The sequence below is a fragment of the Dasypus novemcinctus genome, chromosome 15 (genome assembly GCF_030445035.2).
Source record: "Dasypus novemcinctus isolate mDasNov1 chromosome 15, mDasNov1.1.hap2, whole genome shotgun sequence".
Taxonomy (NCBI): domain Eukaryota; kingdom Metazoa; phylum Chordata; class Mammalia; order Cingulata; family Dasypodidae; genus Dasypus; species Dasypus novemcinctus.
The window spans coordinates 94,506,192-94,531,666 of NC_080687.1; the positions used below are offsets into that span (position 1 = coordinate 94,506,192).

At 40.5% G+C, this 25,475-nt stretch overlaps 1 long non-coding RNA gene across 12 annotated transcripts in view; it reads left to right on the forward strand.

Moving 5' to 3' along the window:
• The window catches only part of LOC131273456 (uncharacterized), a 407,742-nt gene that overhangs the window by 144,444 nt on the left and 237,823 nt on the right, over positions 1-25,475 (forward strand). For 10 of the 12 annotated variants that reach the window (XR_011645849.1, XR_011645848.1, XR_011645847.1 and 7 more), the window contains one exon: positions 14,959-15,042. The exons of the other annotated variants lie outside the window; for them this stretch is intronic. This is a non-coding gene — a long non-coding RNA (uncharacterized lncRNA). The remainder of the gene's footprint in view (positions 1-14,958; positions 15,043-25,475) is intronic. 12 annotated transcript variants of the gene reach the window in all.

The following is a 25,475-nucleotide window of genomic DNA, read 5'->3' on the forward strand; positions in this document are numbered from 1 at the left end:
ATCATGTTTGAATGCTAGTTTAGCTGGATAGAGTATTCTTGGTTGGAAATTTTTTTCCTTAAGTACCTTGACTATATCATACCACTGTCTTCTTGCCTCCATGGTTTCAGAAGAGAAATCAGCACTTAATCTAATTGAGCTTCCCTTGTATGTGATGGTTTTCTTTTCTCTTGCTGCTTTTAGGATTTTCTCTTTGTCTTGAGCCTTGGATAATTTGACAAGTATATGTCTTGGGGTGGGCCTGTTGGGGTTTATGACTTGTGGAGTGCGCTGTGCTTCTTGGATATGTACCTCTGTCTCTTTCAGTAGATTTGGGAAGTTTTCAGCCATTATTTCCTGCAACACTCCTTCTGACCCCTTTCCCTTCTCTTCACCTTCTGGAATGCCTATAATACGTATGTTTGAGCATTTTGCATTGTCATTCAGGTCCCTAAATCCTAATTGGATTTTTTCTATCTTCTTATTGACCCCTTCTACTATCTGTTTGATTTCTGATGTACTGTCTTCCACATCACTAATTCTCTGCTCTGTCTCTTCTAGTCTGCTGATATTTGCTGCAAGTGTATTTTTGATTTCTTGAACTGTGGTGTTCATTCCCATCATATCTGTTATCTTTTTGTGTATGTCTGCAATTTCCCCTCCAAGTGATGTCTTCATGTTGTTAACCTCTTTCATTACTGCATCAAATTTGTCGGTGATAAATGTTCTGAGATCTTTCATTGCTTGTGCCCAGTTTTGCTCCCCTTCGTGATTATTGGTTTGTTGATTGGATTCAGCCATGTTTTCCTGATTATTGGTTTGGTTTGTAGATTTTTGTTGCTTTCTGGTCATCTCTTTATTTTGACGAATTTAATCAGTTCCTTAGCTTCTTTGTCTGCTCTTGGAGGTTAGTTAGTTGTTTTTTTTGCATAGGTGTTATATCTTCTCATTGTCACTTTTTTCTTCTTATTCTAGTTACTTGTTGTTGGTTAAGCTCACTTTAGAGGAAAGTATTAGTGTTGGGGAAAGGCAATTGTGTAAGCAAGGGAAAAATGTAAAGTAGTATTGGTGATGTATGTTAACAAAGCAAGAATATGAGATCTGGGAGGATGGAGGTTAGATTCCTGTAGATTGTATAGAGTTATAGCTGTGAGTAGAGTACCTTTTATGAAGTAGATGACTGAATATGGGAGGAATATGGTATGAACTACAAAGCTATTGTTTTCATGAGAGAGGGAAAAAGAAAAGAAAGGTAATAGTTTCAAGAGTGGATAACAGACAGAAAACAGAACAAAGGTATTAGAAATTAAGAGTTAGACACTTTGTGGATCAAAGAACGGGAGGTGGGGGGTGGAATATAGGAGAGACAGTAGATGATAGTGGATATCAAGATGCAGGGGAAGGGGGATAGTGTAGGTAGCCTAAATCAGTTCACACAGAAATGAGACAGTGGAGGATGGGAAAACCCCAGCAAATGTGAGGTGTTCCCTGTAGCACCTATTGTATACTTGAATTAAAATAAAATAAGTGGAAGATGAGGGACAAGAGGGAAAGAGAAAACCGAAAAACAAAAAAAACTAATTATAATAAAGAAAAAAAGAAAGACAAGAAGAAAGGAAGAAAGAAAAAGAGGATGGGCAAACGGTGGGGAATGGATAGGGGGAAGAGAGATACAGGTATACACGTGTCACAATTGCAACACTATCTAAAACAACAACTTCCCCTCACTTTGCCCTAAAACCCCCCGTCTGTCTGCCCAAATGGGTCTGCATGCACCTCCCTTCCCACAAACCCCCAATAGGCCGCCCAGAGCCCACGAACTCCCCAGTACTGCAGATGCTCCAAAAAAAAAAAAAAACAAAGAACAGAAACCCCTCCGCAGGCCCGGCTCCACCTGCCGCTGCCCGCCGCGGAGGCCTGGACCGGCTCTGCCCGGCTCCTTATGCCGCCGCGGCCTGGCCTGGCTCCGCCCGTCTCCGCTAGCTACAGCAGCCCGGCCCAGCTCCGGCGTCCGCCTCTCGCCGCCGCGGCCTGCACCAGCCCCGCCCGGCTCCGTACGCCGCCGCGGCCCGGCCCGGCTACGCCCGGCTCCGCTCGCTACAGCAGCCCAGCCCAGCTCCGGTGTCCGCCTCTCGCCGCCGCGGCCTGCACCGGCCCCGCCTGGCTCCGTACGCCATCGTGGCCCGGCCGGCTACACCCGGCTCCACTCGCTACAGCGGCCCGGCCCGGCTCCGGCGTCTGCCTTTCGCCGCCGTGTCCTGGACTGGCCCCGCCCGGCTCCATACGCCGCCGCAGCCCGGCCCGGCTACACCCGGCTCCGCTCGCTACAGCGGCCCAGGCCCGGCTCCGGCATCCGCCTCTCGCCGCCGTGGCCTGCTCCGGCCCCGCCCGGCTCCATACGCCGCCGCGGCCCGGCCCGGCTACGCCCGGCTCTGCTTGCTACAGCGGCCCAGGCCCGGCTCCGGCGTCTGCCGCCCGCCGCCGTGGCCTGAACCGGCCCCGCCCGGCTCCGCACGCCGCCCGGCCCGGCTCGGCCCAGCCCGGCCCCGCTCGCCGCCGGCGCAGCCCGGCCCGGCTCCGGCATCCGCCGCTGCAGCCCGGCCTGGCTCAGCCCCACCGAGCGGGGCTAGATGCCTTGTCTCCGCCTACCCAAGGAGGGAATCCTCTACAGGTAGCTGGGATCTCCGTGTATATTTCACAGACGGATCCTCTCTGTTACCTTCCCTCCAAATCGATGTCCAGATACCTCCGGACCAGCAAAAATCCCGAAACAATCCGGTCCCAAAGAGTCTCCAACGCCGCCCAGCCGATTCCCTGCAGAAGACCCTAACAGGGATGTTCACTCAGCCGCCATCTTGCCCCCTCTGAGCCTGTCTTCTTATTCACACTCACTTCTTCCAGTTTTTGTCTTGTGTTTTAATATTCTCAATTTGGTCTTTCAAAGAATAGGGGTTTTTAATTTTGATGAAGTCCACTTTTTCAAAAAATTTTAAAATGGTTTGTACTTTTTAATATCCTAGGTAAAAAGTTTTTACCTACCAGAGGGTCACAACTATTTTCTCCTATATTTGCTTTTAGGTTTTATTGTTTGAGAGTTATTTTTTTAATTTGGGGTAGGTATAGATTAAGTAATTTTTTTTCTTATGGATGTCCAATTTTCTACAGTCATTTTTTTTTGAAGAGACAAAAATGTTGAATATCTATATATTGAATGTGTGGTCTGCATCAAAACTCTATTTTGTTTCATTGTTCATATGTCCTTTTGCCAACATGATACCCTGTTAATTACTGAAGGTTTATGGCAGAAGTTGGCAAATTGTGGTCCACTAGTCAAATTTAGCTTACTGCCTGTTTTGTTTTTTTTTTTTGTATTGTCCATGAGCTAAAAGTGATTTTTACATTTTTTAAATTGTTGAAAAAAGTCAAAAGAAGAATAATATTTTGTGACACATGAGAATTATATGAAATTCATGTTTCAGTACACAAAGTTTTATTGGGCTACAGCCATGTGCATTTTTTATATGTATTGTATATATTATCTATGGCTGCTTTTATGCTGCAACAGATTTGATTTGTTGTGAGACAGACTGCTCTCATAGCTTTGCAGTGCTGCTCACCACTCTAAAATCTCAGTGTTGTAGTAACTTAACAGTGTTTCAAGTGCAATGCATGTCACCATGTCATGATAGTCTTTATTTTTTTTGAATAGTGCATACCCATCATACCAAGCCAAAAAAATAAGATAAAAGTAGATTTTAAATATCATGCTTTTAAGGCACAGTAGAGCATAGATCATTTTGTTTTTGAATTAGAGGGCACAGCATTGTGTTTATTATGTAATAACACCATAGCTGTGCTAAAAGATTACAGAATACATTGACATTAACAGATTATGTACTCATCAAATATTCCCAAATCACAGGAAAGTGATGGTCAGATAAATTAGAACATTTAAATGGAATATTTCAGCACAGCAGAATTTCTCCACAAAAATATAAAATAAAAATTAGGTTGCAACTGAATTTTCAAGTGGTTCATTTTAGTGAACAAAGAAAGCCATTTACTGATTGTAAGTTCATTAAATCATGGTGTTTGATTGCAGTAACAAAAAGAAGAGTTTCCAGGAAAAAATTAACTTTAAGACTTTTAGTCTTTGGTGAAAACAGTTGCTTTAAGAATTAAGGATATTGCGAGCAACAGCAATAGTTAATTGAAAAGCAAGGCAAATTATTTCAAATTCCTTGAGTCTTGATGAGTTAGTGGACACTACCAATATCGTTCAGTTGTTTATTTGAGGAATTGATTGATTCCAAGTTTGAAGTGGCAGAAAAGTTCGATTCTATGAACAGATGAGAATATTTTCAAAGATTTTGAAAGTACAAATTCAGTACAAACTGAAGTGAAATCTGCTAAAATGTGTTATTAATACAGACAAATGTTGCAAAATATGTGGAGACCAGAAAAAGGCTTATTTGGAAAAATGTACATAGCGTGTGAAAATGGAAGGTGTTAAAACCCATGATTATTCATTATATCATTCTTCAGCAGGAACTTTATAGAAAATATTTGAATCTGCCATGTATAATTGAACCAGTGATATCAATACTGGTTCAATGAAGTTCACTTGTGTTGACTTAACCATCATTTATTCTGTGATTTTTTGTCAGAAACGAAAGCTGATTATACTGACTTGCAGAATAATCACACAATAATTCAATAGTTTTAGCACTGCTAAAGTTTTTGTGTAATTTTTCGAGCTGAGGGCTAAAACTACCAGCTCAAACAGCACCTCTATGTGAAACTTATACTGTGATAATATTATTTTGATAACTAATGTTTTCTTTTAACCACAAGTAATGTCAAGCTGCTTTGTACACTTACTGTGCTGCCAAAAGTTAAAACAAAAGTGAGATCTCCATTCTCACACACATTTGTAGTAGATGTATTTCCCAAGTTCAAATTAAATTTCCAGCAGCATTTGGAGCTAAGTCTCCATTGCTGATGTGTCCTCGTTTTATTATCCAGCAGTCATCTCGTATGTTTCTCTCAAGGGCCTTTTATTTATTTTATTTTTTAAAAGATACTTAGATTACATAAATGTTACATAAAAAATATAGGGGATTCCCACATGCCCTACTCTCCACACTCCCACACTTTCCCATATTAGCAACATTTATATGGTACATTCATTGCAATCCATGAACACATTTTGTAGCATTACCACTAAGCATGGATTACAGTTTACATTGAAGTTTACACTCTCTCGCACCCAATTCTGTAGGTTATGGCAAGATATCTGTCATTGCAGTGTCATTCAGGACAATTCCCAAGTCCCTAAAATTCCCCCATATTACACCTGTATTTCTCCCTCTTCCTGCCTTCAGAACCTCCAGTGGCCACTGCCTCCACATCAGTAATATAAATTTCTTCCATTGCCAGAACCACAATGTGCCTATAGGAGAATACCAGTAAGTCTACTTTAGTTCCTATTTTGTTCCCCAATCCTGAGGATTCTGGGATGGTGTTGTCCATTCCATCTCTAATTGAGAGGGGCCTTTGATCCCAGGCAGCTGATGGATGGGACTCACTTGTTAGTGGTTGTAGACCCTCTCAGTTCCTTGGTGTGGTGGTTGTCCATCATCACCAACTTGCTAGTTGTCCTGCATGAGACCAGTGAACTGGACAGTAGGACATGGACAGCCCAAAGATTTAAGTCTCTTGGATGTATACCTACCAACTCTAATTGTAGGTTCAAATAGGACAGAAGAGCTATGTATAGGGAAACTGTAACTGAGTCCAACTCTGTCACACAGGGGAGCATAAATTCCAAAGTAGGGCCCACTGGCAAGGCACCAAACTACAAAGCTATCTACCCTGACTATAGTGTCTGGATGTCTCCAGAGTCCTCAGGAGCCCTGCTATTTGGAATAGTATCTACTTTGGCAGTAAATGAGATCCTGCTGAGACATGCATAGGCATAACCTCTGGAATGACCTCCTAACTCACTTTGAAGTCTCGTAGCCAAAAAAACCTCATTTGTCTTTACCATTTCCCCCTTTTAGTCAAAGCCTTTTTTCCAGTTGTATTGCTAGTTGGTGCTTGGTAGTAATCCCTCAGTGCCAGGGAGGCTCATCCCAGGGAGGCATGTCCCATGCTGGAGGGGAAAGGTAATGTATTTATATGCTGAATTTGGCTTAGAGAGAGTCCACATTTGAGCAACAAGGAGGCTCTCAGGAGGTAACTTTTAAGTACCCTATAATACTAGGTTAAGTTTCAGTTTCAGGAATAAAGATTCATAAGCACAGTCATCAATATCAAGGGCCTATCAATGGACCATTCTCCTTCACTAGTCATTGCCCCTGTGCTCAGGGGATTCTTGCTGTTCCATTATAGAATGTGGCAGAACTCCCCAGGATGGGAATTCATTATTCTTTCAGTTATTGTGTGAATCTCTAGCTACTGACAATGCCCTATGAACATTTGAACACATTTATATGCCTTATATATATGCCCAGATGAGCTTCTTCCCATGTATCCCCCATTACTGACATCCTGCACCCTGACCCCCTTCTGCCACAGTTGTAACCCTTCTGTGATCCAAAACCTCTTCAAAAATGAAGCAATAAAATAGCCAAATGCAATTAATAAGCAAATGAAACAATAATAGTTTTAAAAATAAGAAATAAAATACAAAAAAATTGAAAAAGATAAAAATTTTAAAAATTGGGGATAATAAAAAATAATGAAAACATATTTAAAAAAAATTTTTTTGACATTTTGCCTTTCAGCACTGTAAGGTGTTGTCATGCATGCATTGTGACATTTTCTTCTGTTTATTCCCCTAATGGCCTACTTTTTTTCATTTTTTCTTCAAAGAAGTTTTAGGTTATAGAAAAATCAAGCGTTGAGTACAGAGGACTCCCATATACCTAATATTCTTCCCCTTTTCCCCCTTCTTCTATTAATAACTTTGTATGTGTGGATGGTACATTTGTTACAACTGATATACAAATATTGAAACATAGCTACTAACCATGGTCAATGGTTTACATTAGGTTTACATTTTGGGCCATATGCTGTTATAAATTTTGATGAAATTTAACATGGCTTATACATCAGAGCAAGATCATGTAGAACAAACACTTCCATTGCCCCCCAAATGCCAGTTCCATCTATTCCACTCTTCTCTCCCCCTCCATTAAGGACTCATGGCAACCACCAGGCTTCCCTTCTTGAAGGACAAGATTCACTGTTTCTTGCAAAACACTGAGAGCTTGACATACTGATCTGTCCTCCTCTATTAGGCACCGCCCATGCTCTGGAGAGACTCCTGTTCCTCTATTTGAAGATGTAGCAGGCCTCCCCAGGATGGGAGTCTACCACCTTCCCACTCATTATATGGGTTTCCACCCACTGATATAATGCATATGACAAGATGAGCACTCACACACTCCCAATGGGACTTTTAAATATGAATAATTGTAGTAACAAGAAAATGTGTATTTAGCTCCTTTACCTGTGATATTTTAATGATGAGAGTCCCACAAGGAGAGGTAGGAGCTGGCTCTGAGGTCCTGTGTGTGCATAGGTCCAAGTCTGCAAGCTTCCTTTCTACACACACCATGTTCTGGCCACCTACAGCCACCTAAGTTGTTACTGGTTAAATGCCATTTGGAGTGCTGGGGTCCAATCTCTAATCTTTAAGTGTAAGGACAGGTCTTGGCATAAGGGAGGTAGCTGGGAGCCACTTCCTTGCAGTACCAGCTGATTGATTTGTTCATTTTTCTCTGGAGATTGGTAGGTGAATTAATCAACTAATGCAATGAACTTCATTCAGCTGGAATGAGAGACTTCAAGCTTCATGGTGTAGTCTTAAAATCCTCCTTTTTTGACTTCCTTTACAGGGATGCAACAATGGGGTGGTAGCAAAACAGCCCTAGGTTGGAATTTAGGGAGGCTTCAGTTGAATCCCAGTGCTGCTATGGCTCTATTCTATTGTTATTTCAGTAAAGTCTGTACTTCAATGTGAACTTCAGTTCCTTCTTACAATAAACAGATTGGATTTCACAATGCCAAGGGGAGGGCTTTCCCAGCAGTGGCATTTCAGAGTGTCCCTCTTCATAGTTGGCCCATGAATGAGTTGGAAGAATGGGAGAGAAAGGCACAGATATCACAAACTCATTGCTCCTGGGCTACACCTGGTCCATGGATTGTTTTGTTTAGCATCAGCAGCTTTATGTATTTCTTTTTTATTTTGAATATCTTTAGATGGTAAATGAGTGTTCCACTTTGACCCACTCTCATTCCCAATTTTCCTAGGTCTTTAGTCATTTGTCAGTATGATGCCATGCTAACACCTGTGGGCAGTTGAGTTTACAGTCTGTGCTGGTTGAATAATTTTCTATGGAGAGTCCTTAGCTCTACTTTTTAAAAAAGATTTATTTATTTTTATTTTATTTCTCTCCCCTTCCCTGTCCTGCACCCCCCAGTTGTCTGTTTTCTGTGTCCATTAACTGTGTGTTCTTCTGTGTCCATTTGTATTTTTGTCAGCAGCACACTGGGATTCTGTGTCTCTTTTTGTTGTGTCATCTTGCTGTGTCAGCTCTCTGTGTGTGCATCGCCACTCCTGGGCAGGCTGCAATTTTTTTTGCACTGGGCGGCTCTCCTTATAGGGTGCACTCCTTGTATGTGGAGGACAGCCCTGCGTGGCAGGGCACTCGTTGTGCACAACAGCACTGCACGTGGGCCAGCTTATCACACAGGTCAGGTGGCCCTGGGTTTGAACCCTGGACCTCCCATGTGGTAGGTGGATGCTCTATTGAGCCAAATCCGCTGCCCCTTAGCTCTACTTTTTAAAACAACTTTATTGAGATTTAATTGATGCACAAATTATAAACTATTAAAAATTGAGCTGCTATGAAAATTCACTTCCCAGTCTTTTATGGAATATGATTTTTGTTCCCTTAAGTAAATAACTAGGAGTGGAATGGCTGTATCATGTATATGTTTACCTCTTTAAGAAATTACCAAACTGCTAATTGTTTCATTGTTTTATATGCCAGTTCCAGTTTCTCTCCATCCTCACCAACACTTGTTACGGTCATTATTGGTGAAGATATTCTAAGAGGTTTATAGTGGTTTCTCTTGGTTCTAATTTGCATTTTTCTAAAGGTGAATGATGATGAGCATTTTTTCATTTGCTCCTTTGCCAATTGTAAATCTACACTGAAGTATCTGTTCAAGTCTTTTGCCCATTTAAAAATATTGAGTTGTTTTCTTATCATTGAATTTTATTTTTTCTTGTTATTGAGAGTTCTTTATGTAATTATTAAATTATATAGAGTTCTTTCTATAACTATCAAATATCTGTATTCCAAAGATTTTTCTCCCCTGTCTGTGGCTTGTCTTTTCATTTCTTTACCAGTGTCTTTTGAGAAGTGTTTTATATTGATGAGGTCCAATTTATCAATTTATTCTTTTATAGATTGTGCTGTTGGGGTTGTACCTAAGAAATAAAAAAATTTATGGAAGACTTATGCATAAATCTGACATAACCACTATCAAACTGTAGCTGAGAGAGTGCTCAGAGTTTAAATACACTGACCATTCTTCTTCATGCCCTTTGATCTCTCTGATCTGTAACTAAGGCCACAATGACTTTATCTTAGAAGTTAGAGTTTTTGATTTTGGATTTAATTCTATGATTCATTTTGAGTTCATTTTTGATGTAGATGACTTATGGATTGAAATTAATTTTCTTGTATATGGATATCCAATTGATTCAGCACCATTTATTGCAAAGACTATACTGAATTACTGAATTGCCTTTATACCTTTATACCTTTATACCTTTATCGAAACATCTATTGTCCATATATGCATGGATCTATTTTTTATTATTATTAGAGAAGTTATAAGCTACAAAATAATCATGCATAATGTGCAGGATTTCCAATTTATCGCCCTTCCGCCTACACCTTAACGGTGTTAGGGAACATGTTACAGATTATGAAAGAACATGATCAGACTGTTACTACTATGAACCACAGTGTACACCTGGTATATTTTTTCCATACACCCCCTATTATTAACACTATCTATTGGTATTGTTTATTTGTTATAGTTTGTGAGAGAACACTCTCATGTTTGTACTGTCAACCACAGTCCATCTTCCACCACATGGTTCACTGTGTTATACAGTTCCATGTCTTGTATATTCTATCCAAGTTGAACACTCAGTGGCTCTCACTTTCATCACAGAGTTTTGCATCATTGCCTCAGTAAACCTTTGAATGTTTTCCTTAGTCCACAGAAAAAATCCCATATCCCCCATTATTGACCCATAGTGTTGATAGAGTACCTTCTTTGACATTGATGGAAGAATATTACAATATTGCTGTTAACTATAGTCCGTAAGTTGCATTAATTGTATTTTTCCTATGCAATGACTTGTACATTCTATCCAAAGTGTACGCTCAGTGGCTCTCACTTTCATCACAGAGTTGTGCAGTCATTGCCCCAGTAAACCTTTGAACATTTTCCTTAGTTCAAAAGAAAAAAAATCTGATACTCCTTCTTATTGATCCGTAGTGTTATAGTACCTTCTTTGACACTGATGCAAGAATATTACAGTATTGCTAACTATATTCTGTAAGTTACATTCATTGTATTTTTCCCATGCTTCACTACATTTTTCACCACCTTGTAACAGTGGAGTCCATTTATTCTAGTTCATAGAAGAACATTCTTGTATTTGCATTATTAACCACAATCCTCATCCACCTCTGGGTTTACTAGGTTGTTCAGTCCCTAGATTTCTAAAAAACAGAGCCTACTGGGATATTGATTGGGATTGCAGTGAATGTACTTACATCATAAAATTATTGAGTCTTCCAACCCATGAACAAAATATTGGGTCATAAAACAAATCTCAATAAATTTAAATGGTCTCAAGTCATATAAAGTATGTTTTCTCCCTACCATGGAATTAAATTGGAAATATATTTTCTTAAAGATTTATTTTTTATTTATTTCTCTCCCCTCCCCCACCCCACCCTAGTTGTCTGTTCTCTGTGTCCATTTGCTGCGTGTTCTTCTTATTGTCCACTTCCGTTCTTGTCAGCGGCACGGGAATCTGTTTCTTTTTTTGTTGTTGCTTCATCTTGTTGTGTCAGCTCTCCATGTATGTGTTGCCATTCCTGGGAAGACTGCACTTTCACTGGTGCTGGGTGGCTCTCCTTATGGGGCGCACTCCTTGCACGTAGGATTCCCCTACGTGGGGGGCACCCCTGTGTGGCATGGCACTCCTTGCACACATCAGCACTGGGCATGGGCCAGCTCCACACAGGTCAAGGAGGCTCAGAGTTTGAACCGCAGACCTCCCGTGTGGTGGGCAGACACCCTAGCCATTGGGCCAAGTCTGCTTCCCTAAATTGGAAATTAATAATATATATCTCTGGAAAATCCCCAAATATTTGGAAAGAAAATAAAACACTTCTATATAATCCATTGATCACAGATGAAATCAAATTCACAATTAGGAATTATTTTGATTTGAATGAAATAAAAACAGAACATATCAGAATTTGTGGGATAAAATTTCCCAAAAACACCATTTACAATAGTGTCAAAAAATTATGAACTACTTAGAGATAAATCTGACACAAGCACTGTCAAACTGTAGCTGAAAGAATGGATGAGTTTAAATACACTGACGATTCTCTTTCCTGCCCTCTAATCTATTATTGTGGCCTCCCATTGGCTGAACCCAAATAGAGACCAAAGGTCAAGGAAGCTTTGATATAATCAATAAAGGTTATTCTCCACAGACACAAAGCAGGTGGAGAAGGGTGGGACATAGGTCCAGAGTGGCTAGTGGAGACTTCAGAACAATGATGAAGTTCTAAATTGCAAGCCCCAAATGTTCTATCAACACATCTCTGCAGATAACTTATATGCACATTGGCCACAAGTAAACAAGTACCTAATATATATATATATATATAAAGATGGACATTTAGAGCCACCATTGGGAGGGTGTATGGCATATTGATAGCACCAATTTATATTATATGAGAAGAAACTTTGGCCTTTTAACCAATAGAGCTCAAATGAAGGCAAAATTGTGAATTTTTGTAAGTGGTTATTTCTTAGTTGTCACACATCCCATAGTATGTGTTATACAGAAACTTTCTTAACTCAACTATCCTGTATCTGTCACTCATTTTTTATTTTAAGATTTTATTTTTATTTATTTCTCTCTCCCCCCTCCCCCCCCACAGTTGTGTGCTCTCTATGTCCATTTGCTGTGTATTCTGTGTCCGCTTGAATTCTTGTCAGTGGCACTGGGAATCTGTGTCTCTTTTTGTTGCATCATCTTGTTGTGTCAGCTCTCCATGTGTGTGGTGCCACTCCTGGGCAGGCTGGACTTCCTTTTGCATGGGGCAACTCTCCTTACGGGGCACACACCTTGCGTGTGGGGCTCCCCAATGTGGGGGACACCCCTGCATGGCAGGGCACTCCTTGCGTGCATCAGCACTGCACATGGGCCAGCTTACCACATGGGTCAGGAGGCCCGGGGTTTGAACCCTGGACCTCCCATGTGGTAGGTGGATGATCTATCCTTTGAGCCAAGTCCACTTCCCTCATTTGACTTTATTACTTTCTTAACTCAGAAACTACCCTGTATCTGTCACTCATTTGACTTTATTACTTAATACTCTGCCTGCCCCCAAAACACTATTTAGTAATATCTTGTTACCTCTTAGAAAAACAGCCACCATCTAAAAGCTCTCCTCTGTGTGCTTAGGTCTGACCTTAGGGTAACTAGCCTGACACAGATCAATGATCAGGTTTTATTCAGTTTTGTATCTCACAAAGTACTTTACAGAAATACTAAATATGAGTTTAATCTTTTTATTCCATGTTTTCAACTGTGACAGTTTTTTTACTCAGCATCAGAATATGTACCAACACATAGTAGCAAACAGATCTTTATTTCTTCCTTTTTGTGGTAATTTTTATATTGTAATTTGCCTACAGAAATTTAGTATGCTTCATCTACACTTTAAACACTTTCTTTCCATGTTTATTTTCATTTGTTTGGCATTAGTTTACATTTTTCTGGTTTACTCTACCAGGAGTATGAGTGTATTTTTAATTTACAATGAATACGTGATTGCTTCTTCCTAATCTTAGGAAAAGATACCTTGAGTAAATGGAATAATTTTATTCCTCCTGACAAATGACTATAGACTTTGACTATTTTAATCATATTTAACATTGGCCAGAAAACATTGAACCCTCTGGTCAGTCTCTCCAACTCATAGTGGAAGCCAAAAGCTGGATGTAACCTTCTTCAGAATCAGGGTATGTAGGAAGCGTCCCTTCCCTTAGACGCAAACGAGCAAAGGATCTGGGGGACAGCGATTCTGGCCCTGGGGTCTTTGAACGTGCTCCGTCCCCTCCGCCGCCCCGGCGTTGAGAATGGCGCGCTCCGGACCGCGCGCCTGCTGTTCCCCGCGTGCCAGCATCTCGGCGCCGCCAGGTGCTGTGTTGCTCGCCTTGCCCTGGGCGCGGAGTTCGTTTTCGGTCCGGACCGCTGTCCAGCGCCAGGTAAAGAGGGGGGGTGGGCGTGTCCGCGAGGGTGCCGGCTCGTCCTTTGCCGTCTAGCTGGGCTAACCCGGCTCTCATCCTCACCACGGGGTGAGGGCGAGACGTTGGAGGGCTCAGAGGGACAGCGACACCTGGGGTGGACCGGGGAGGGCACAGGAAGGTTGGCCCGGTGCCCAGCGTGTGGGAGCAACTGGGCGACAGTGACGGCCAAGTAGCAGAAATCTTCTGTTAGCCAGGGATCGGCGAAGATTTCAGCTTTAACCGGCTTTGTTTTAGGAAATTAAAAATAAATAAAGAAGAATGAAAAGTAAAGGGAAAAAGCCATCATCCCGAAAGACAGGCGGAGAGCAAACTCCTACCAGGATCACGAGTAAAATTTGCCCCGGTTTAAGGAAAGTTTGACTCTAGTCACAAGTTCCCAGCCCTGCAGCGCTTGGCCGCCCCTCCCCGCCAGCCCCTCCGCCCCTCCAGCCGCTCGGCCCCAGCCCCTTCCTGGCGCGGCGTCGGGTGGGGCAGCCCCGCAGGCAGGTAGGGGAGAGGGGACCCAGGAGTAGCTTCCGCTTTCACCCTCCCGGGCTCTCCAGGCCACAGCTCTGGAACCAGGCTGCGGCCTCGGTGTTGTGGGATTCGCGTTCTCATTGGTACTCCTGGGAGCTGTGACATTTACAGGTGACTGTGCCCTCAGCCCCAATCTCAGAATTAGCATTTATGCCCAAATTGCTCTAATTATCTTTTTCTTTTGTAAAACAGTCTTTTTTAAAATCCGTTTTCATTTCTCTGTCCTTGCCAAGAGTTTAGGGGCTTGTGGCACATTTCTGTCGGCCTCAGTGTAGACAGACATGATGCTATTATCACTACCTTGGCGATGTACTTTGCCATGTCTTTTTATTCTCCAGTGACTTCCGGTTTTCTCGCAAGACATAAATCCATACATTTCTGGGAAATGTAGAGGGGCACCTCTCTTCCCTCTCACTCCTTTGATTTATTCTACAGAATATTTCAGAGTGGAAATATCATAACTCACTATGATGATGTAAAATTGACTTGAAGTATGTTTTGTTTCACATTTTGGGTTCTTGTAGAAAATGAGAAACCGTTCCAAGTGCCCTGTACTTGAGCCAAACTTAAATTTTGTTGAACAAAGACCACAGTTCAACAAATAGAACAAAGAACAGTTCTATTTCTTGAACTAAAATATGAAGGGTGAACATAGAATGCATGTTATTGCACTTTATTGTAGATTTCATAAATTTGCTATTGTCAGACATGCTGTTTCATACCTAATAAGTTCTATGTATGACTTTCTAATTTAGGGGATATCATCTGTATTTAAAACACAATCATATGTACTTTTCCTTTTCTTAGATTAATTTTAGAATAAATTCGACTGCAAAACAACACTATGCAGCGATTAAGGAGGAACTTTTTGATGTGTTGCAGAAGCAATAAGTAAGTGATATGACTTAAAGTTGGTTAATGGAATAGGGATTATATGTATACTTTCTTTCATAATAAATATAAGCTGTATGCAAATGAGATTTTTAAAATGTACTAGGCAAACTTACATTTTAAAGAACTTGTTCTATGCCTGTAATTTCTTTTAAAAAATGCTTCTGTTTAGGCAGTGTGATAACTTGCATGTGCAGGTAGCTATAAACTTCTCCCCAGGGACAGCTGATAGCCTAATGGAGGGTTCAGTCCAGGGGCCAAGAGCTAGCGCTCTACTCAGGAAGCCATTCTCCAGAGGGGCCACTACAGGCCTTCTGTTTTCCACCCAAAACATTGTTAATTCCCACGGTGGAGGTCAGAAATAGATTTTTATTTATTTTTTTAATTTCTCTCCCCTTCCCCCCCCCCACCAGTTGTCTGCTCTCTATGTCCATTCGCTGCATATTCTTCTGTGTCCACTTCTATTCTTGTCAGTGGCACTGGGAATCTGTGTCTCTTTTTGTTGTGTCATCTTGTTGCATCAGCTATCTGTGTGTGGGACGCCACTCCTGGGCAGGCTGGACTTTCTTTCACACTGGGCGGCTGTCCTTATGGCGCACACTCCTTGCGCATGGGGCTCCCCTACACGGGGGACACCCCTGCGTGGGATGGCACTCCTTGTGTGCATCAGCACTGCACATGGGCCAGCTCCACACAGGTCAGGAGGCCCAGGGTTTGAACCGTGGACCTCCCTATGGTAGGCGGACACTCTATCAGTTGAGCCAAGTCCGCTTCCCATAAATAGATTTTTATCAGTTAGATTAGTGGATGTTAGAATTGCATTACGATTCAAGATATGTGAATTGGCGGAAATATTTAAAAGACAGGCCCATGCTTGCATTAACAGTGTGTAAGAATCTGAGGGAGGCCTGTAGCATATGAGCTTAGGGTATAACATACCTTTAGGGATGACACCACGTAGAACTTGAAAGGCTCCTTTCCTGGACCCTCAGCCCAGTCGAGGGATTTTGGTCACCCAAACTCCAACAAGCTGAGAGAATAGCAAAATATTAATGTTATCTGTGTTTAGAGTTTTAAGCTATTGATTAAAGCCCAAAATTGGCTTGTGGAGGAGGGCTTCTGTTTAAAGAGATAAAGAAATACCATTTAATAATAGCGTTTCCAAAAATGTGTTCTGCACACATTTACTCTGTGTGAAAGAAGTTCTGTGGTGAAATAAGTTTAGGAACCTCTGCATACTCTGGTTCTCTCTTAGAGGTTCAAAGTGCTTATCAGTGTACAAGTTCCATAGCAAAGAAATGTGTGTAACAAAAAATTTCTCAAACTTATTTAAACATTAGAAAGTCAGGTAAGTGTAGTGACTATAAGCATAGACTCAGTCAGACTGGACTCAAATTTCAGCTCTGTCTCTTCCAGACTCCTGCTGATGGGCAAGCTTTACTCACTCTTTCTGTGGCTCATTTCTCTCTTCTAGAAAATATACCTCATAGGATTAGTTGAGAATTAATGAATTAGTATATGTCACTCACTTAGACTAGCATCTGGCATATAAGTGCTATTATTATTGTTAACTCCTATTAATATCTCCTAAAACTAGTGTACAATTATATATGTTTGGGAAACACTGGCTTAATGACACATTAAATATGACCCAAGGATATCATAAAAATGGGTCTGTTAATTTAAGATATGTCTGTAAAAACCATTTCCTGTGAAATTTATCTATTCATCACTGCAAACTTGAAGTTAACTAGGCATGTGTAATGTCTAAAAGTTCATTTGAAGAAAAATTTTCAGTGCTAAAAAATGTTTAAAAACCTTCTATATGGCAATGATGAAAAAGGGAAACTCCAAGTCTTTTTACTGTCACCAGGAAAACCTAGTAGGATGCCCCAAACTTACTTTTAGATCTTTCTGACAAGTGAGAGGGATGACCCAGTTGACAGAAAGTGAGTGATAAGATTAAAATATCTATTCATTCTAAAATTTCTATATTTATTCACGTAGTGTCATGACTTCATGACTATACAGCTGTTCTTAAGAATAATTTAAATGGAAAACTCTAAAATATTACAAAATCTTTCATAGGAGATAACAATTTCATGCTATTTTTTAGGAAAGATGAGAGATTGTAATACCACTACCAGATCACATCAGTTCTCTATTTGCTATAAGACAGCTAATTCATGGTTCGTATCTCTATTGTGGTTGAGAGATGGTAGAGAGGAATAGATGCAGGGTGACTGAGTAAGAAACATGCAGCCTCCCAAAATTATAGCCTCTGGCACTGTGAGTCAGATGTCTGTGCCCGACTTTACTTGTTCATGTTTTCCAGGCTGATTAACTTGTGCTAAGCACTTCAGGAACCTGATACGTTAGAGCTCAGTTTATTTATTCTCATCTGAAATATAATTGGAAGGTTGCAGAATGCTGATGATGGTTGCTTAGCACATCTCTTCCCAGAATAGGTATCTTCTTAGAAAACCAAATTAAGATTTGTTGATGAGGTTAGTCCGAAGGGTAGCTGCTCATGGGCAATACATGCCCCTTCTTCCTGTTCGACCTCATCCCAAGTGGTCCAGTATACCTCTGCCAGCCTGGCTGAAGCTCACAGTATATTGGCCAAAATGAAATCTTTGGGAGTTCTCTTCTTACTCTGTGTATCCTCTACCCCTATTCATGGCATTGTTACCTGCCCGTCATTATTAGTTAGATCACAGGTGATCTAATGTTATATTTAGTCTCTTGCTGAGATCTGGGAGCCCCTCTGGTCCTTTGGGAAAATTTGAACAGACAATGATTCCATCTGTTACATTTTATAGACCATATATCATCAGTTACTTGTGCAGATGACTATTCTTATTCATTTTGTGTTGATTCTCCCAGTCTCAATTTCAGAATATGGTATCTTCTGACCTGCCAACTGAGGGTGACCTCACAATAAGGATTTTTCTTTCCTACTGATGATCTTGGCATTTTTGCAAATGGACAGCATATTTTTATATTACTTACCAAGAAAAATATTTCCAAGTAAAGCATTAGCCAGTCTTTTACAACCAGATATTCTCAGTTTACAGATTTAGAAATCAGATGTTACAAGAAGGCAAAGTTCTAAATACCTACCTACCTAAAAGTTTTGCCTCCTCCAATATCAATAAAAGAAATATAAAACAAGTCTGGAGGGAAAAATATGCAGGGACAGATGGTTTTTTAATTGAAGATTTGCTATAAAATAGTTTTTCTTATTTCTACTAATTTCTGGGTGATTTTTTAGTCCCATTTCTAATCTAGCACCCTAAATATAATCTTACTCTGTTTCATGGAAGTACTTCTAAAAGGTTAGTAAACTAATTTTTAAATAAAATAGTATTTTAAATATAACTTTGGCACAGTTATATTAAAAGGAAATATGTAGTGCATTTTTTCAGAAAATTAATTACTTCATTGATCTAATAAAATATGTTGAGCAACTGCTGTGTGCTAACGATAGAGAATTAAATAACAGAGACTAGGTCCGCGTTCTCTTAAAGTCTGTGTTCAGGCAGAGGAGATGTGGGGACAGAAAAGAAGCAAATCAGTAAATGAGAAGATAGCACTTAGTGAAAAGTTATGACAAAAATTAGACATGGTAGTGTAACAAGGAGTGAGCAAGGCCTGCATGTTGAAGGTGAGAAAAGGTCTCTGAAGCAATGAAATTTTAAATGACATCTGATTAACAAGAGGCAAATGGCTATTAACTTTTCCTTTTATGTTTTGGTAAATTTCTCGTTCATTAGGAGTCAGGCACATTTATACTACAGCTATCACTTCAGTGATATTCTTTTTTTAATACTGGAAATTTATTTTTTTGTTTTAGAACATTTCTTCACCATTTTCTTTATTTTACTTCTTAGGAGTCTGCACTTGCCTTTTCTTTTTTGTATGGTCTGTTTCTATTCTTTTCACTATTTCTGGGAGAGTTTTAAATTAAAAAATTTTATATTAAAGATAGATTTCATAACTTTACATAAAAAATATAGAGGATTCCCATATGCCCTGCTCCCCGCTCTTCCCCCATTTTCCCACATTAACAGCATTCTTCATTAGTGAGGTACATTCATTGCCATTGATGAACACATTTTGGAGCATTTTCACTAAGCATGGATTACAGTTTACATTGTAGTTTACACTCTCTCCCACCCAATTATGTAGGTTATGGAAAGATAAATAATGGCCTGTATTGTCATTGCAATGTCATTCAGGACAATTCCCAAGTCCCCAAAATGCCCCCGTATGGAGCATTTTTCACTCTGATTTTCCAACTCTATTCACATGTATACAAACTGCTCTTTGTCCCATGAATTGATTCTTTATTTCAACAATTTTACTTTTACAATTAAGATTTCCTCTTAGATTTTAAAAAAGTGACTTTTTATTCAAACTTCTTTAATTAACTTCTTCCCTTATCCTTAAGTGTATTTCTCATTCTTATTTTAAAATCTTGGCCAGTGCCATCCAATAGTTCTGCTTCAGATGGTATATGTTGTTCAGTTCACTGTATTGCTTTTTCATTAATTGTACTCCTCTGGTCTCTGTTTTGGCCTGTGAATGATCTTGCAACTTTGGTAACTGGTATTGAGCGAAGGACTGAGGTTAGCTTAGAACAATTTCAGTATGTGGCTGTTGTGTCAGCATAGTTGTCAATAATGCCCCTTTTCACTTTTAACATATCCTGGTTTAGGTGATGAATTATATAGTCTCCCTTCTTGAAGGATAGGACATAACCTTTGTCTTTTTCCATAAATTAAAGTGAGGGCATGAGTTGAGTTCCTGGAAGAGAGTGTGAGGAATCACAAAACACTGTGACCAGGCAACTCCCCTGGTCAGGAAAGGTAATATTTAAACTCCTGGGCAGAGCAGAATTGGAGGAGGTAGTCTCTCTGGGTCATAACCTGGGGCTTTGGAAATGGAGGGAATGGAGGAGTGAAGGCTCAAGTATGGCTCCTCAGCCCGATGCTGTTTCCATCAGCTACCCTAATTTTACTCCAGCAACACGTGGGTAGTGCTGCTGATTACTACTAGGAAGACAATGACAATGATGATCTAGCAATGCAAGAGTAATGCAAGAACAGAACTTACTAGCCTTTCTCCCAATGAGCTTCTCAAGGCCCCCCAGAAAACTGAGGGTTAATGCGTGCAGAATTGGTAAAAATGATGTGTATTGATCTTTGGAAATGAATAGAAAAGATGAAAGCACAACATAATGTTTGTAACTAACACTGCTCCTGTATGACAGTGGTTGACAGGGAAAATCTAAGGTCATTAACCCTCAGGTTTCCATTCTTTAACCTCATTATATTTTCTGGTGAACCATATTCAAGTTATTAACTCTGTGAGGTTATACAATATATTTAATTAATAGTGCAATCATACTGTGTTTGTCCTTTTGTGTCTGGCTTGCTTTACTCAACAAAATGTCCTACAGGTTCATCCATGTTGCCATATGCTTTACAACTTCATTTCTTTTTCACAGCTGCATAATATTCCATCGTCTGTATACACAGTTCATTGACACAAGTTCTTTCCAACTTTTGACAATTGTGAATAGGGCCACTATGAGCATCACTGTGCAGATGTCTGTTCATGTCACTTCTCTCAGTTCTTCCAGTTAAATACCCAGTAGTGATCTTGTCAGGTCACATGGCAAATCTTTATTCAACTTTAGGAACTGCCAGTTGTCCTCCACAGTGGCTATAGCAGTTTACATTTCCACCAATAGTGAATAAATGCCCCCAGGTGTCTTATTTTTTTCATACTGTCTTCAAAGAAGATTTAGGGTATAGAAAAGTGACATGAAGAATAGAGGGGATTCCCATATACCCAACCTCCTCCCCCTTTTCCTCTTTCCCTTATTAATAACATTTTACAGGTGGATGGTACATTTGTTCCAATTGATATACAAATATTGACACATCCTAACCATCGTTAATGATTTACATTATGGTTTACATTTTGGACCATACTCTTTTATAAATTTTGATGAAATTTTACATGACCTGTATCCATCTTTGCAAAATCATGTAGAACAATTCCATTGCCCCCAAAATGCCCCATGTTACATGTATTCTGTTTTTCCCACCCTCTCCCCTCAGGACCCATGGCAACCACCCAGCTTCACTCCTTGAAGAACAGGATTCATATTTACAAGCAACAACACTGAGGGCTTGACATACTGGTCTGTCCTCTCTATTAGGCACTGCCTATGCTCTCGAGAGTCTCCTGCCCCTCTATTTGAGAACATAGCAGGACTCCACAGAATGGGAGTCTAGCATCTTCCCACTCATTATGTGGGTCTCCACCCACTTATATACCACACTATGACAAGATAAATACACATTCCCTAGAAACCTGCCCCAGATGCACCCTCTCCTGCATGCCCCACCCCACATTCAACACCCTCAACTAGTAACCTTCCCCTGCCATATTAGCAAAAAAAAAAAATTCCCAATGTAGTTTCAACCACATACTCACAAATCCCTGGAGTTCAGTTGCTCCCTCCCCTGACCCTATCCCCAGTGCCATGGACAGTCCAGCCAGCCCTTCCCACCCTCCCTGCCTCACAAACCAGTACTGCCCAACCCAGTAGAATCCCTGCATCACTGTCATGCCCACCCACTGCACAACTGCACCTTCTACTTTATCATAGATTTTGCCCATATGGGCATTGACTCGCAACTTTCTTTTCCCTCTCTGTCTCCTGTAAATATATCTTCCAGACTCTAGCTCTGTGAGTTTGTTCAATTTGCTTAATTCATATCAGTGAGGTCATGTAATATTTGTTCTTCAATGCCTGGCTTGCTTCACTCAGTCTAAGGTCTTTAAGAAGCATCCATGTTATCCTGTGTGTTGACACTGCATTTCTTCTTACAGCTGAGTAATGTGCTTTTGCAGCTTTTGGCAATAGTGAGTAATGCCACTGTGAACATTGGTGTTCATATATCTGTTCATGCCCCTGCTTTCAGTTCTTGTGGATATATACCCAGCAGTTGGATTTCTGGGTCATATGGCAGTTCTATAGTTAGCTTCCTGAGGCAATGCCAAGCTGTCCTCCACAGTAGCTGCACCATTCTACATTCCCACCTGCAGTGGATAAGAGTTCCCATTGCTCCACATCTTCTCCAACACTTTCAGTCCTCTGTTTAATAGCCGCCAGGCTAATGGGTACAGTATCTCATTGTACTTTTGATTTGCCTTTCTTTAATAGCTAGTGATGTTGAACATCTTTTCATGTGCTTTTTAGCCGTATGTATTGCTTCTTTGGAGAAGTGTCTATTCAAATTACTTGCCCATTTTTAAAATGGGTTGTCTTTTTATTTTTGAGGTGTAGGATTTCATTATATATGCTAGATATTAGGCCCCTATGGTTACCAAATGTTTTCTTCCATTGAGTAGGCTGCCAATTCACTCTCTTGACAAATTCCTTTGAGGTGCAAAAGTTTTAAATTTTGAGGAGGTCCCATTTATCTACTTTTTCTTTCATTGCTCATGCTTTGGTGTAAAGTTCACGATACCATTTCCTAATACAAGATCTTATGGATGCTTCCCTACATTATCTTCCAAAATCTTTATGGTCTTGCCTCTTATATTTAGGTCTTTGATCCAAGTCGAGTTAATTTTTATATAAGGTATGAGATGGTTTCCTTTCTCATTCTTTTGGATATGGATATCCAGTTCCATAAGCAGCACTGGTTGAAGAGGCCATTCTCTCGCAGTTGAGTGGGCTTGGTGGCCTTGTTGAATGTCAGTTTACTGTATATATGAGGATCATTATCAGATCTCTCAATTAATTTCTTTTGGTCAGTATGTCTATCCTTGTGTGAATACTATACAATTTTTACCACTGTAGCTGTGTAGTATGTTTTATTTTTTAATAATATTTTTTGTCTTTTTTTTTTAAGATAGACCACACAAAATGTTACACAAAAAAATATGAGGTTCCCATTTTTCACACTCTTCACCCTCCCACCCCCACTCCTCCTACATCAACAACCTCTTTCATCAGTGTGGCACATTCATTGCATTTGATAAATACATTTTGGAGCACTGCTCCACTGCATGGATTATAGTTGCCATTGTAATTTACTACAATGTAATTTACTCTCCCCCAATCCATTCATTGGGTTATAGCAGGACTTATAATGTCTTGCATCTGTCCCTGCAGTATCATTCAGGACAACTCCAAGTCCTGAAATTTCCCCTATACCACACCTCTTCTTCCTTCTCCCTGCCCTCAGCATCAGTGGCCATTGTCTGTACAATGATACAATTTATTCCATTGCTAGAATCACAATAATTCTATAGTAGAATACCAGCAAGTCCACTCTAATCCATATTTTGTTCCTCCATCCCAAGGACCCTGGGATGGTGATGTCCACTCCACCTCTAAATCGAGAGGGCGTTTAGATCCCACATGGCTGATGGATATGGTTCTCCTGCTTGCAGTTGTAGACTCTCTCAGTTCCCTGGTGTGGTGGTTGACAATGCTAATTTCCCTGTTAGCTGACCTGGGTAAGTCCAATGTACTGGAGCATAGCTGTTGCAACTCTGCTGAGGCACAGTGCCCAACTGGCACATGGAAAGTCCAGAGACTCAAGTCTCCTGAACATACACTAACCCCAGTGCCAACCACAGGATCATAAAACTGTCAGAAGAAGCATGTGTAGAGAGGTCACATCTGAGTCCCAACTCTATCACACTCAGGAGCAGAAATTCCAAAGTAGGGCCCACTGGCCAGGCACTGAACTTCAAAGCCATCTGCCATGACTATGGAACCTGTGTGTTTCTGTAGCCCTCAGGAGCACCAGTACCTGGGGTTGTATCTACTTTGGCTGTCTCTGGGATCCTGCTGAGATGTGCATAAATGCAACCCTTCTGGTGACCTCCAAACTCATTTTGAAGTCTCTTGGCCATATAAATTCATGTCTTTACCATTTCCCCCTTTTATTCAAGGTCTTTTCCTAGTTGCATCACCAGCTGGTGATTGGTAGTAATCCCTTGGCTCCAGATCCCCGGGAGTCATGTCCCACACTGGGGGGAGGTAACACATTTACATGCTGAGTTTGGCTTAGAGAGTGGCCACATTTGAGCAACATGGAGGCTCTCAGGAGGTAACTTTTAGGCACCCTGCAGCTTTAGGCCTAGTTGAAATTTGAAGCACATAGGCTCATAGGCATAATCATTAGTATCAAGGGCCCATCATTGAACCATTCTTCTTCACTGGTCTTTTCCCTTATACTTGGGGGATTGCTGCTGTTCCATTGTGGAATGTGAAAGAGCTCTTACAGGTAGGAACTCAGCACTTCCTCAGTTGTGTGTAACTCTACCTACTATGACAATACCCAACGAATATTTGAACCTTTTTATATACTCTGTATACATGCCATGGAGAACTCCCTCTCAACTATGTGTCCCCCATCAATGACACCCCACACTAGTGCTCCTCCCCTGCTGTAGTTGAACCCCTTGGTGATCCAAAACTTCTTAAAAAATAAAGCCTAATATATTGCTAAATTCAATTAGTAGGAAAATGACATAGTAATGATAGGTTTAAAGATTAGATACAGAATACATACTAATTTAGAAAAGGTAAAATAAAGTAAAAAATAAATTGGGGTATTAAAAAATAAAAAATATCATAAAACTTTGTTTTTGATGTTTTGCTTTTCATTGCTGAAGTAAGTTTTGCCTTGTATGACAGTTGCAAGGCAATGTCTTCCATTCCTTCCTAGGTGTCTAGATCCTTTTTTTTTTTTTTTAATTTTTAATTTTGACTTCAAAAAAGTTTTAGATCACAGTAAAGTTACATATACTTTAGAGGGGACTATCATATACCCAACATCAAACCCTTTTCCCCCTTCCCCAGCAATGATCTTTTTACATGTTCATGTTATGTTTGCTACAGCTGATGTATAGATATTGAAGCATAGCTACTAAACATGGTTCCATTTTTGTTTACATTATGGTTTATATTTTAAACTGTACACTTTTCTAAATTTTTAGTTACATTATTGTTTACATTATGGTTTACATTTCGGACTATTACATTTTTATAAATTTTTGGTGAAATTTAATATGGCCTTTATCCATTATTGCATGATCTTGTGGAACACTTCCATTGCCCCCTAGCTACCCCCTCTTCTATCTATTTTATTCCTCCTTCCCCCTCCCCTCAGGGCCCACACTGACAACCAAACTTCACTGACTGAAGGACTAGATTCATTGATACTTGCAACAGTGCTGAGGTCCTGACACACTAGACTGTCCTCCCCAATTGGGAGCCACCAATGCTCTTGAGAGACACCCTTTCCTCTGTTTGAGAACATCAGGCCTCCCCAGGATGGGGGTACAACCCCTTCCTGCTCATTGTATGGGTCTCCACCCAATGATATAATTCA